This window comes from Bombus huntii, chromosome 6 (assembly GCF_024542735.1).
Source record: "Bombus huntii isolate Logan2020A chromosome 6, iyBomHunt1.1, whole genome shotgun sequence".
Lineage (NCBI taxonomy): Eukaryota > Metazoa > Arthropoda > Insecta > Hymenoptera > Apidae > Bombus > Bombus huntii.
In genome coordinates, this window is record NC_066243.1 from 7,379,934 (window position 1) to 7,393,682 (window position 13,749).

Here is a 13,749-nt window from a genome sequence, read left to right on the forward strand (position 1 = left end):
ATGTCATATGAATATGGATCGCTTGAAGCTTTATTACAGAGTTACAGCAAAAATAGGACATATGAAGGGAACAATACTGCAGCCGGCTACATCGCCCGATTTCACATCACTAGATTTTTATGCGCGGATAACCTTGAAAAAAGGCACGATTAAACAAATCGATATGTGTGGTGAACTGATGCGAAGAATCGATCGATTTGTTGAGATGAAACAAAATCAAGATGAACTAGTTGGATAATAAATTCAATTTTTTACCGCTGCCAGTCTCCTGTCGGCAGGAACATTTCGAAATCGAGTATCAACACCTAGCGATTACATTCATCGCCATCGTATTTTTACATAACGGCAAATCGCTTTTGCTGTACCTTTCGTACTTGTTCCTTATAACTATTTAGAAAACTTGAAACGACCCATGTTTGTATAACATTCCTTTTATTCGTACCTGTAAAATAATATCGAGAATTTACCGAACTTTCTTTCTGTATTATTATCGAGAAGGAGCTGCCATTAAAAAGAGATAGGAATAAAATTAGAAAAACGTTATTCTTCCTTATTTTAAGATCTACGGTACACAAAGAGGTGATCAATTGTAGAAATGAGCTATCTGTTCGAAAACATTCGCGTATTATTACTTTGATAGAAGAAGTACGTAGGTGTATTGCATTTCAAAAGCGATCAACCTAACAAAAAACTAAGATCGTTTTATACGGAAATGGAACGAACCCAGTAGGAGATTAACAACATCAGAAACTACGTCGAAACTTCATCAAAATTGAAAGAACTTCGCGGAAACAAACTTTTTGTATTACTGTTACAGAACCATAGTTGAAAACATAAAATAAGAGATGGTTACGATGCGATGGATAAAAGCAGGTAAAGATGCCAAGAATTACATAAACATATCGTGAATTGGCGAGTACAAATTTTAGGTATATTTAGCTTCCACGCATATAGAAAAGTCAATGAAAAACTGAAAGGAATGTTTCGTTACGATAGCATTTGTAGTATATGTGATAGCGTGTAATAATTTAGTGCTATACAAATTTCACATAAACAGAATCTAACACGACAGAATTTCATTTTTATGCAAAACGGCGATTCGAAACACACGTCGCAATATTGCCCCAATGATTAAAAAAAGCAAATTAGGAAATAATAGCGAGACGCAAATGCCAAGAAAAAGGAACTTGCATAAGAAATTTGTTCGAAGATATTAACAAACTTAATCGAGAAAGGTACTGTTACTAGCCCAAACAATTACATTAACAACAACATAAAAAATAAACTTTTTAATATACAATTTGAAATTCATAAAAAATCGTATACTTAAAGTTCCAAGCTTGTAATCTTTTAATTCGTCAAATAAATTGTGTAGTCAAAGATGTATTTATTAAATACTTTCATAATAAACGTAAAATACAAAAAGCAGAGTTCAGAAGTTCACATATGCTATGTAGCCTTTGTGTGTCCATCCATCACGTTCTACACACTGTACGCAATCTCCTAAGAGTTCAAGCGCCTCGTGCCATATTCCTCGGGTCAATATACGCAAAAATAAGCTTCGTTATTTTGTCCAAGTTTATTCGCTTCGTTTGAATGTGACTGAGGTGACATTAAGCAGCATCTTACGAATAGTTCAAACTTTAGAAAATAATCTTTTATACGCCGGTTTTACGCCCTACGAATGTCCTCTAAAACGTACCAGCAACCTATTGCTTGGAACTAAATACGAAAGACGAAATGATCTTGTAATTACAGACGAAAATGATCGGTAATGATTTTCGATATTAGTATAATATAAATACATATTGTTACGTATCTCATATTGTATATATTGTACAAATCACTTCGTGCAATATACATGTCCTTTTTATCTACTGATTATCAAAACGTTATAGCGCACTTCCGAAAACGGTCAAATATAAATAACATAACACAACACTTGAAAACTTGGGGAATTCGATAATTCCTAAAATGTTTTGTAACCAATTTTTATTGACACGAACACGGTTGTTGCCAAATACGGTTGCCAGATCTTTCATATTGTCTTACGGAATATTGAAATAAGAATATATATATATATATATTTTGTCAGCTTTAATAAGTGTCCAGTGACTTATGAACAGGAATATGCATATGTCATGTATATAGATATACGTAGCTACAAGGAGAAACGACTCAGTTATCAATATTGATAATGTATCGAGAGACAAGAAATACATATCAACCGCAAGATCGATTAAAATTATCAAGTATTTTCCCACTCGAACGTTCGTATGACAACAATTGCGTATGATGTGTATTACTCATTTAGGTATTACATACCTAAATGAAAAATGTCAAAGAACTCGATTGTACGACATTATTCAAATACGCAGGTTACCCAAGCGTATGGAGGATACGTGAACATCTCCTTTGTTTTTAACGAGCCTCTTCCCACTTAGAATTGGTATATTTTTTGCTTTCCATGAATTTAATTTTCCAAAAATTCGTAAAAAGCTGATTACTTACAGGTGAAAATTTAATATCCGCATCGCTTGCTTTGCTTTTACTTAATTTTCCCAATGATCAGCCTCGCGCCATTATACAATGGTGTCTGATTGTCAGTATAAATGTGCTTAAATATCCTCTTTATCTTTAATGATGTAATAAATGTTTAAAGGAGAATTTAACATTGTTTTTTAAGGAACGTTTTTCTTTTTACAGGTATTATTTAAAAACAATAAAAGCCATCGCTACTTTTTTAAAACATTTTGCTCTATTGCATCTTATAACGAACGTTAAAATACATTTACGTACGTTTAAGTTATATTTTCAGATCGACCTTCAACATCGAAGAAGTGATTAAATGAAAGCGTAAATTTATTATATGTGTTATAAATATTCGAAGCGAATTTCGTTGGCAATGCAGTTTCTAAAATAAGCAACTAAGGATCACGACGCTCCAATATCTTTACTGGATTATCTGCACGAGGTGCTGTCATATGCAAAAAAACATTTCTAAATCTTTAGATTAGATGCAATGGACATATACATATCGTGTTCAGTATGTTTATCAAATGTGATGTCATTGGATCTCTTTTCATTGAAAGTTAAAAGAAGAAGCAATCTATTATTCCAGAGGACATGGTGACGTATTATAATTAAAGCTTGTGGTGCTGTCATGTTAGGAAAAATTGAAACTTGTCACAGAGACTCTATCACAACCGATGAAGATCACTTCGAATGTTTATAACGTAAACAATTCAAGTGTCCTTAGTCAAGTCGAGTTCACATATGTACCACTATAGTGCTTGACAATCTGATTAGTTTCTTGATGTTCAAGATCATCTCACGGTTATAACTCGAGTATGCTCGAATATATTTTGACAGTGCATACAAGATTGTGATAGATAAGAATATGTCTCATTATAAAAAAATCTTAAAAAATATCAAAAAAATAAAAAAGAAAAAGGAATTGCTCCTTTTCACGTTCCTCTTGCGAAATCATTTAACGATACCTATATGCTTTCTACACATTTCTCATATTATTAAAATTTATAAAATAGCAAGTATCGAAGTACGCTATTTCCAAAAACAGCAAGTACCAAAGTGTAATAAAATGTATAGAATTTGAAGTCAACAACGATTTCTAAATTAACCGAATGAGTTACGCATAATTAAAATCATCTTATTAAAATTATGATATATCCGACGTATAGAAGTCTCATAAGGCAAATGCGATTTCGCATGAGACGTAAATGTTTCATCTATATTTATCTAAAGACTATGACAGTCAGAAAATGGATAAAATCGTTCCATCAATATTGACAAATTTATAAATCAACTACCACCTTTCTCGTAACTATTAATTATTTACACTGAACACATTTCTATCCAATTTGTACCGATTTCTAAGTTCATCTTCTACGTACAAATAATACAAGTATTTATACATAGTCTTTAGTATTTTCGTATCTAGATATATGTTCTCACATAGTGATTAATTAAACAACGCAGAAGTCACGTATAAATAGCATTCGCAGACGTAGTATGTTGAAAAAACAAGAGTACAAACATTATAAGAAGCAGATATATGATTGAAACGTCGTTTTGTCCGTTGCAAAAATTCTGCGTTGACTAAATGCATTAATTTAATCGATGCGGAAACCTTTGACAAAATATGTCCAGTTTAAGTAAAAGAATTCTCTAAATGGAAAAGTATGCAACGATCCATAACAATTGATGTCTCTGTTCTTTAAAAACTATAATTCTATAAAAACTGTTTTTCTCTTAACTATAAATATCGCGATGCAAACATACCGAGCTAATAATAATTATTCTTTTATTACCAGCTTGCGCAGCTCGAAAATATTCGACAGATCATCAAATGCGATACCTGCTGACAATCGTCAATGCATCTAACTTCAACATAGATATTATTTAGAGATAAGGGCGAATCCTTCAGCCAGTCAAACGCAACGATCTGTTTTTCATCCACCAAATTCGCGATTGTTATTAGTTCACGCAAATGCAAGTAATCAGTTGAAGATTTCTTGCAAATAACGCTATAAGTGAAAAAATGTTGTTTTTTATCGTGTAACATCCTACGTACCAGTTGGAATACTGTAGTATAGAATTCACAAGTAACTTCCATTTGTAAATGATGATTAAATAGCGTTAAACAGTGACACAGGCAACATCGCCTTTATGTAAATCGCTGTAAATGCCATTTAAGCGATACATTTACGCTCGTATACACTAAATATCACCATATGCTATGAAGCTATGAATACTTTCAGAACTCTTCAGGTTTGGCTTCGCGCTGACTTTAATATTGCAACTATTTTTTTCAAATGAAAATTTATAGGGCAGTCCGGTGAAATGTGTTGCATGGTTGTAGGTGCTTCACAAGATTTGGCATCGAGTTGGTGGTGGTTTCGTTAATGAATACGTAAGGTTAGAATGGTCAGTGAGAATCCGGCTGAAGGCAATTTGCCTTCTGGTTAGTGCTGAGACGTTGAGTTACGTCTTGCGCGCTACGCTTATACGGCGGTTGCTGAGCCATAAACGGATCTAAAATTTGTTAGTAGCCTTTTGACAACAATTTAAGCGTCATGAAGAGTAGGTTTGATTTCTTTGAAATGAGTAAGCTGGTGGCCTCTTGTACTCTTTCGTTAATTCATTGTCTGTATTCCCTACGAAATTACGATTTCAGAAAAGATAATATTATTCATTCAGCTTCTTAGTATTTTTTCTTTCGAAAAGAACTTTTTTTAATAATTCTCGTTACTCTGTCTTTAATAGAATTCTGTTCAAGATTAAGGTAAATTTGCTGTGACACATCGATAAGATTGTTCATGTTTTCTCAGCATATTCTTTAACTATTCCTGGTGCATTATGCGAGCCATGCGATCTTCCTAAATAGTTGCACAGTTGCATGTAATTGAGTGGCCATTCTCCTGATTCGTTTAACATTGTTATTCCGTTGTGTCTGTGATGAGGGACATATATCCTTGCAGGAAAGGTACAGCGTTTGAGATTCTTTAAATTCCTCCAACACAAATATTCGTTTACTATACTCGAGTGCTTCGAACGCGAATCATGTACGTTTCATTGATGCTGAATGTACTTAGTGTCACACGCTTTATTAATGCCAGAAAAAAGAAATATTAATACATTTCCCAGATTCACGTAATCAGATGAAACACACGTGTACATGCTAGGTACATGGTCAATCATTAACGACTAGAGGAAGACGTTTCGCTTTAGTTTTGTTTTCTCCTCGTTGATCGAGGGAGGTATTCATTAGAGACAGTCATTAGGTATGTACATGTTACTAATTGAAGATTCAAAACCATAGAGGCATTTAAACTGGCAACTTTTACTTTTAAACGAATAATATTGAAAAGAAGAGACACAAACTCGCTCGCTCGCGATATATTTCTGATAAGTTAAAACCAGTTCCACATAGTTTAAACATTTTATTTAGTTTAAACAGTTTTCTGTCCTTTCCCCGACAACTCGACGTTCTCGCAGGTTTCAATCGTTATCTTATCGATGGACATTTCAATTTTCTCTCTCGCTTTTACCATCGTATGGAATATATCGTATAGTTAGCCAACTAACATTAACGCGGCGCGGCGCGCACATGTCGAAGCTTTTATCGAGATAGTTAACTCGTATGAAGATTAAAAGTTAGCTTTAAAAAACGGCTCGAATTCGCCGCGGAAAGTGATTTCACGTCAGACATCCGGCAAGAAATCGGTACAGGTAAGCGAACAGGTTATGCGCAGACAGGTAAGGTATGATTATCAATAAAGCTAACGAGTCAGTGAAGGCAAAGCCGCGGCATGAGCTTGCTGCACGCAACTATCGACCATCGATGTAACAATATCAATTACTATTCCCAACTCGTTACTAGCCTATGCCACGTAGACGATAGAATGATTCGTCGAAGATGATAAAACGAATGCGACAATCGTTTAGGTTCACGGGAAAGATAGCCGTGCTTTCACCGAAAACAAAAGCGACAGCTAAGCGTTGTCTACCATCGAGTGAAAGCGACATTGCTCGATGTTATCTGGAGACTCGCTCCGTTGACATTCCCAGTTGGTAATCGAAATTGCAAAGTTTCGACTTCGTTTGTTTCTGTCCTTAAGGAAGACTGTAAATTATTGTCGTGAAAGATCAAATATGCGGATGCTAAGAATCACAATAAAAGGAAAGAAAGACTCTATTAATTTCGAGAGTACTTTTATGAAATAAGTAGACCGATAAAAGAATACTTCTTTGTTCTTGTTATTTTCTTTCTTTTGAAAACATCTAAATGTCAGCTACAAGAGTACATAACGAAAAGTCCATTTACGGATTTGTATGCCATCTTTAATGGACCTTTCAACCTTTAGGGTGATCGTAAAATCAAATGGATAAAAGCACATTATGACTTCCTCGGTACCGCACAAATTTTGCCTGAAACATTTTTTTTATCACAACGAATAAGAAAGTAATTAAGAAACACCCTGTATACGCGTGTAATGTTTTCATTCTTGTTTCAAAGTATACAAAATGTTTAACCCTCTTGGATACATTAAATTATACAAATTTCAGTTATACAAACAAGAGACTAGTAATCGGGATGATAATTATCGATCTTGTTTCATTAATTGATTGATTCTATTAATTCATTGTCTAAATAATTTTAAACACAGGTATTACGAATTGCTCGTTTGCAAGATATTGCGGTTTTTAGAATAAGAATATAATATAGCAGCCCAAATGTTTAGATGAAACTGGACCTAGAACTTGTATCTACTAATGATCTTTTTTTAAACTCTGTCGGATTTACGTAACAAGGTTGCTGTCACCAATTAAGAGAAATGGAAAAGTACGGGAAAAGTAGACGAATAGTAAGCATCGTTACCTTGGCATATCGAAGATAATTTTTTCAAGCTTGTGCAATTGCGAATCGCGAAATTTATCTACTGCAGGTATGAGTAAAATCCGTAGAAAGTATCAATGTTGTTAATTAGAATAAATTATAGAATTTTCACAAAAGATAGCTTACGTTGATATTTCGGGAAAGAAGAATTTTGCAGTATACTATCGGTAGACGTTGCTCCAAAAAATTATCAAATTTCAGATTAAAAAATTTGTCCTCTCGAACGCATGTCGATATTGTATAATGTTCGTGTAACATTAACGTTACGAGGATGAATTTAAAAATTAATTCTCAAAAATTACAGCTACTAACGTTCAGAAGCTACGCGAATACATAAAGTTTCCATAGCATAAGCCTATACTACTACCTAAGCTTAAAACTACCTTCGTTTAAAAAGAAAAATAAAACAAATATTTCGCAGAGTCCGTAATTAAAGCAGACGAGGAAATACGTAATCTATACAAATTTAATATTTCATGTGTCAACACAAATAGAATAGTTAAAGCTACGTACGTTTTGTACAAAAAGAACTTACATGTCTGGCGTAACGTGAATTCACGATTTTCGTTTTTCGTTGCACGTATCCAGTTTTTCTTCTACGAGATCCAACAGTCCAAGAAGTCTCGTATTATTAGGTAGTCTCTTTTCGTAGCTGGTTTACATCCTTGGGAAAACATGTGGCCACTAAGACGCGATCACTACAATTTCGTTTTATCGACTCTTTTTAAAAAGTTCATACCACTGATACCTTCGACGTCGCACGAAATCGTTGTTTCTTTTCTTCGTTTCATCTTACTGTATATTCTCACTAGCTGTTGAACGACGAAATAAGATACGTTGTCTGTATACGAGTAACTTCTCGGATATGTATTTACGTAATTGAATTCTATGGAGCAACTGCGAGCAACGATTACCAGCAGCATTATGTGCTCAACGAAGACGTTTCTAGCATTTAACCGCTAATTTTTAATAATTAATGGTTTGCGATAAACAATAGTTTATTTTACGATAACTTATCGCTAATAAGACATTCTCAATTTGTACGTGATGAATGGAAATAAACTACTGCATAACTGCCAATGAAATAATACCATACAATTGGTTTCGTACCTTGCCAATAGCAGAATTTATGGGGGGAAGAAAGATAAGGAGATAAGCAAAGTATAGATTGACGTAAACTCTCATTGTAATCGATTTTATCGTAGTATGTTTTACAAGCGCATATGACATGTAAGAGAAATAAAAATCTTGAGTAAACCGGTGGATAGTATAACACCTATGTGTCTATCAAGTGCATCCTATTAATTTGTAACATTTCGAACTTTTTAAGACCATATTACGATTCTCTTATTACAGTTGCTTCTCGTAAGTAGGCAAAATAGAAGGTGAAAAGGTTTAACTATTTTCTATAGGACAATACGATGGCCCCAGTGAATGTAAAATTTGTCACATTTTTACCGTAATAACATAACTGTAAATGTTTTTAATTTAACACATATTTTCTGTGGTTTCTTTTTTATACATTTCTTTAAATATGTACATTCATAGAATCGAAACATTTGCATTCGGTAAATCATTGTATTGTATAAAAATATTCTATAAATATATAAATTGAAAATATCTTGAAAGTATCATTGTATAATAATGAATATTTATACGAGAATTACGCTGAAACATCAAATGGTATCTCGTACGAACGTAAAGTTGTAATTTCAAGTTAATAAAATTACTTCTATCTATAACGTATTTCTTATACTTAGACAAAGTACGACTACTTTGCGTAAAATTCGTCTTATCTTCAAATGCATTGACCGAAGTGAACTGCTATTTGTTTTGCAATAGGTACCCACGTTGTATCAATAATTGATTAGATGTAAATATTTGTATACTTCGGGAAAAGCGATAATTCTTCCCGTTTGCACTTTGCACTTAAATCTATCATTCAGAGATTTTGGATTATTTATTCAATGAAAGGAAGATTTCTTAATGAAACAAATACGAATGGGGATTCGAGCTTCTACACACACACACGCACACCGTATTTTAAATTAATATCAAAGAACTTGAATTACAACTATTAATTTACATTCACACGGATAAAAACAATGAATAGCATGGAAGTCAAGCAATAAAAGGACGAAGTGTTATGAGAATCATACAGTGTAACAGAATAATTTTGTCTTTGAATATTATATAATCCATGAAGTTATTAGAAGTATACCAAGTAAGAAGGAACGAAACATTAAAAAACAACCATATTAAAAATAAAAAGACAATGGAAAAAAGAGAATTCCGCTAAAACGAAAGAAATAACGAGCCACGTTATTTTTGGCTCGTTTTCTTTTCTAAAATCGTGAATATTAGAAAATTAGATCGAATATTTTGAATGGCAATAATAACGATACGCTATGACATTTATGCAGCTTGGTAGAGAGATATCTTGCTATCTCATCGTTGGCAGTTACATTGTTATGTCTTGCATAATCAGACGAAGATTGGAAAGTTATGAACGGCAATGAAGCTACGGATCGTATAACACGGTATCGTAATCCATGTATAAACCGATAAACACGAATATCCTTCTAGAACATCTTTTATTGCCGAAACATACGACTGATCTTTCTTAACGTAAATCGAGATAAGGAAATCGCATAAGTTGTTCGCTGCTGCCACGCGTGGAATTGCCATTTATCAAAACGAAAATAGTCCGAGTAACCTTTTCAATGGATCTTCTTACCTCGCGAATGTAGGTAAACAACATTTTAATATTCTGAACGAGAAAGTTAATCACGCGCCCTTAAAGTTTCCATAATTACCATTTTTGGTGCTGCGCAGTCTTCGCCGGCCAGAAAAATATATTTTATTAGCTGTAACGCCACAACCGAATGGCGTCGCTGACGTAACGTGGCCTGCTACGCAAAACGTACACCGCTACAACGTACGACGTAAACCGCGTGCTGCTGACTGATTGTGGCTAAAAAACATCTCGAGACATTTGACGAACTGATTTTATGCTTTCCGCGACTTTGAACGATTTTCTTACGATTTATATAGTTTTCTATCTCTTAAACGTTACATGGAATATTATTAATTTGATAATAAATGCTATTGGGAATACAAAATAACGTTTGACGATTCTATGAGAGGAAATAGCTTCACGTATGATATTTGATACCGCGGCCGGAAATATGAAATCTATCGTGGATACGGAGAAATAACAGTAAATTGCTTTGTTGGAATAAATGACAAGGAAGTAGTTATGCATACCAAACAAATTTTAGCCAGATATAAGAAATTTCCTTATTATTCATTCTATAGGAGAAATGGTACGGCAGAGACCCTTATTTTTCATGCACGAATCCCTCGGCTGAAAAAAAGGGGATTTTCGTAAGTCGGTAAGCATAGTTTTTAGCGTTCAACGTAGATAGGATTATATCGCAGTTTACAATGACCTTCTTTGAATTTCGCTTCGCAGTTCTCAATACCATTTCCTAATACATACATATTATCGTTCCAACGATCAAGCAATAATGAACGATAAACAAAGTAAATCTTTGATAAATCTATCCAAGTCAGGCGATGCGTATTAGCGATATCTGAAATATTGTTCGTGCTTCGGTGTCTCAGAAATTGCGTTCAATTTTTAATGAAATTCTTCCACGATACCTGCGGTAACTGATAACAAATCAATTTCAGCTTGTTAATTTAATCATAACAACGTTCTGTATCATCATATTGTAGTCTATCTTTTAAACGTGTCAAATTTAAAATGTTACAATCCGTATCAGACCACATGAAATGCTAAATTACACGTTGCAGGCTCGTGCATTCGTTATTGTGACGTTAGACGTTTACGTTATTCTGAAATACACGGAAAAAATGTATGTATGTATGTATGTATGTATATGCATGTATATATGAATTGAGTATCAAGTATGTATAAGCTAATTTGATTCCCATTATTATTGAAAATATACTATAGGATACTATAGGATAGGTTACTATAGGATACTTATTAATATATTAATAAACTGATAGTTAATATATGTGAATTATCATATTTATGCTGCAATATTAATTTCTAGTTTCTTACTCAAGAAGTATAGGTAATTGTGATTCGTAGATAAATATGTTTCAATCAATTATAAAATTTCTGTAACGACAATATTTATCACTTATTCTCCCGCTTCCTATCAGTTTCATCAATTTCGTATTTGAATTTAAAAGAATATTTTAATGATCACAAGTTAAGATATCTGTAAAATTTGAATTCGGATCGGAGAACTGATGTTATGATATATAGATAGTGAGTTCTGCATTATACAACCATCTAATACCGTTACTTAGCTATAACACTACGCGATGTTTTATCGTGCGCACTAACCTATCTTTTATACCGATCATCATCGACCACTGTTTTGTAATATCGTCAACAAAATATGACACGAAGCCATCGTGTGATCGATTTTTCCGTCGAATGTCAAGCCTCATGATTCTAATTGCATTCGCCGTTTCGATCATCTAGTCGAACGACGCACATCACTATTTACCTTCATTGTGGACAATCTTAGTTCGTCGACCGCAACATCAACAACGCGGTAAGATCGACACGTATGGTTACGTTACCGCCTGTTATCCGGAGGTTTGGCAAAAAGCTGCTTCTCAAAGCGTGACTAATATCGACGATTTTCATACAAGGCGAAAAGCTTACACAGAGACGAAACAGGCGAAGCAGACGAACCTGCCGCACGACCTGCACTGACTCTCGTCTGCTTCAACGACAGAACCTGGACTCTCACTATACGACCGCGTGCTATACGCGTTGCACCCAGGGCCGTATCTTCCCGATCATCGTTACATACGATTCGTTTTCTCATTAAAATGGTAAATACAATGGTAAATACAAATGATCCTGGAAAAAATTGATTCGCCATCCATTTCGGGCGAAATAACGATATTATCTTCTCGTAAAGAAGCTCTGCACACGTTGTACGAATATTGATCGATTGACCAAAATATTGACTAACGGACGAAATTTGTATTAAGTTTGCAATTTACGATCATTCACGGAGATTGGCGATATTTTAGAAATTCTGACGTTTCTTATGACCACGATTAATCAACACGATTATCTTATTTGAACCATGCTTTAATAAAACTGAAGAGGTCATTTCAGGAATTACGTAACACAAAATACAGCCAAGCTTGTAGATATAGCCGGCAATCAATTACTTTAGTCAAGCTATCTACCTAGGCTTATTGCTTCTTGGAATACTTAGCATAGGGTCACTGTAGGAGTTATTCATTTACAGAAATTGATCATAGCGCGCATTACGTAAGTGAAGCGTTTATTTGAATGTATCGAAAGCTACCATATAATTGTTTAAATATATACGGCGCTTCGAATATACCAATATAAAAAGAATTAAAGCTAACTGATACGATATTATTATTAATTCAGACGTTGTTCTTATATACCTTGAAGATACCGATACTTTATTTTTACAAATATCGAATATCGCTAGTGACAGCTATCGCGTACATATAATTTAGAAATTTAAAAACGAAATCGTAATCGTAGTAAAATACAATACGTATCTAAAGTAATCAGGGAAAAAAGAAATTATTTGCAAGTTTCATTCACACTGACCATTTGTCGAAGAGGGAAGATAAAATCGGAAGGAAAATATACGTACAGCGAGTGATATATTTAAGTTGAAGTAGTTATAAGCTGTAATTTAACGTGTGTTCTTTACTCGCCAAAAGAAAAAACAAATTATATTACATATTATATAGATCTTATATTAATATTGAATAGAAAGGTAGAATTCAAAGACAGGAAGGTAGCTAATTATAGAAGTACAGTGTAAGGTTAATTATATCTCGCTGCATTATTATGCAGGGTGTTGGCATCCATTCTTGATTCGCCCCTGACTATAGCGCAGCAGTCTAGAGTCTAGACTCTAGACTACACGCCAGTACACGCCACGCTACTCTCTGTCGCACAATCATATGTACAGTGCCGCATATACACGCATCTAGTGTCTATATACATATGTAGTTCATACAGCTGTATAAAACGCTTATAAAGAAAGAGTACGGTTTATTCCCCCTCCACTATGTATTGCAAGCTACGATTCTGGAAGACTGATAAAGGATGAAGCGCAGCATTTTTTGGAAATGTGCTTTTCAAAAAATCGACGTTAAACTGGCAGTTTTGCGATAGGCGTATGTAGATATTTTACGTACTGAAATATAAAAGAAACGAATGTAATTAATCAGGTATAGAAATTAAACAAATACGTGACAAACGGTAAACATTAAAAAAT

General features: G+C 34.0%; 1 protein-coding gene across 10 annotated transcripts in view; it reads right to left on the bottom strand.

Annotated features, from left to right (window-relative positions):
- LOC126866564 (dual 3',5'-cyclic-AMP and -GMP phosphodiesterase 11-like) overlaps nt 1–13,749 on the bottom strand; it is a 140,388-nt gene that overhangs the window by 108,547 nt on the left and 18,092 nt on the right. The window contains exons 1-2 of one of the 10 annotated variants that reach the window (XM_050620326.1): nt 11,971–12,195; nt 7,956–8,232 (exon numbers count right to left, since the gene is read on the bottom strand). The exons of 6 other annotated variants lie outside the window; for them this stretch is intronic. The gene's annotated coding sequence lies outside the window, so the exon portion shown is untranslated. Of the gene's footprint in view, nt 1–7,955; nt 8,233–11,970; nt 12,196–13,749 lie in introns of those variants that run through there. 3 more of the 10 variants (XM_050620322.1, XM_050620327.1, XM_050620323.1) reach the window with 3 other exon arrangements.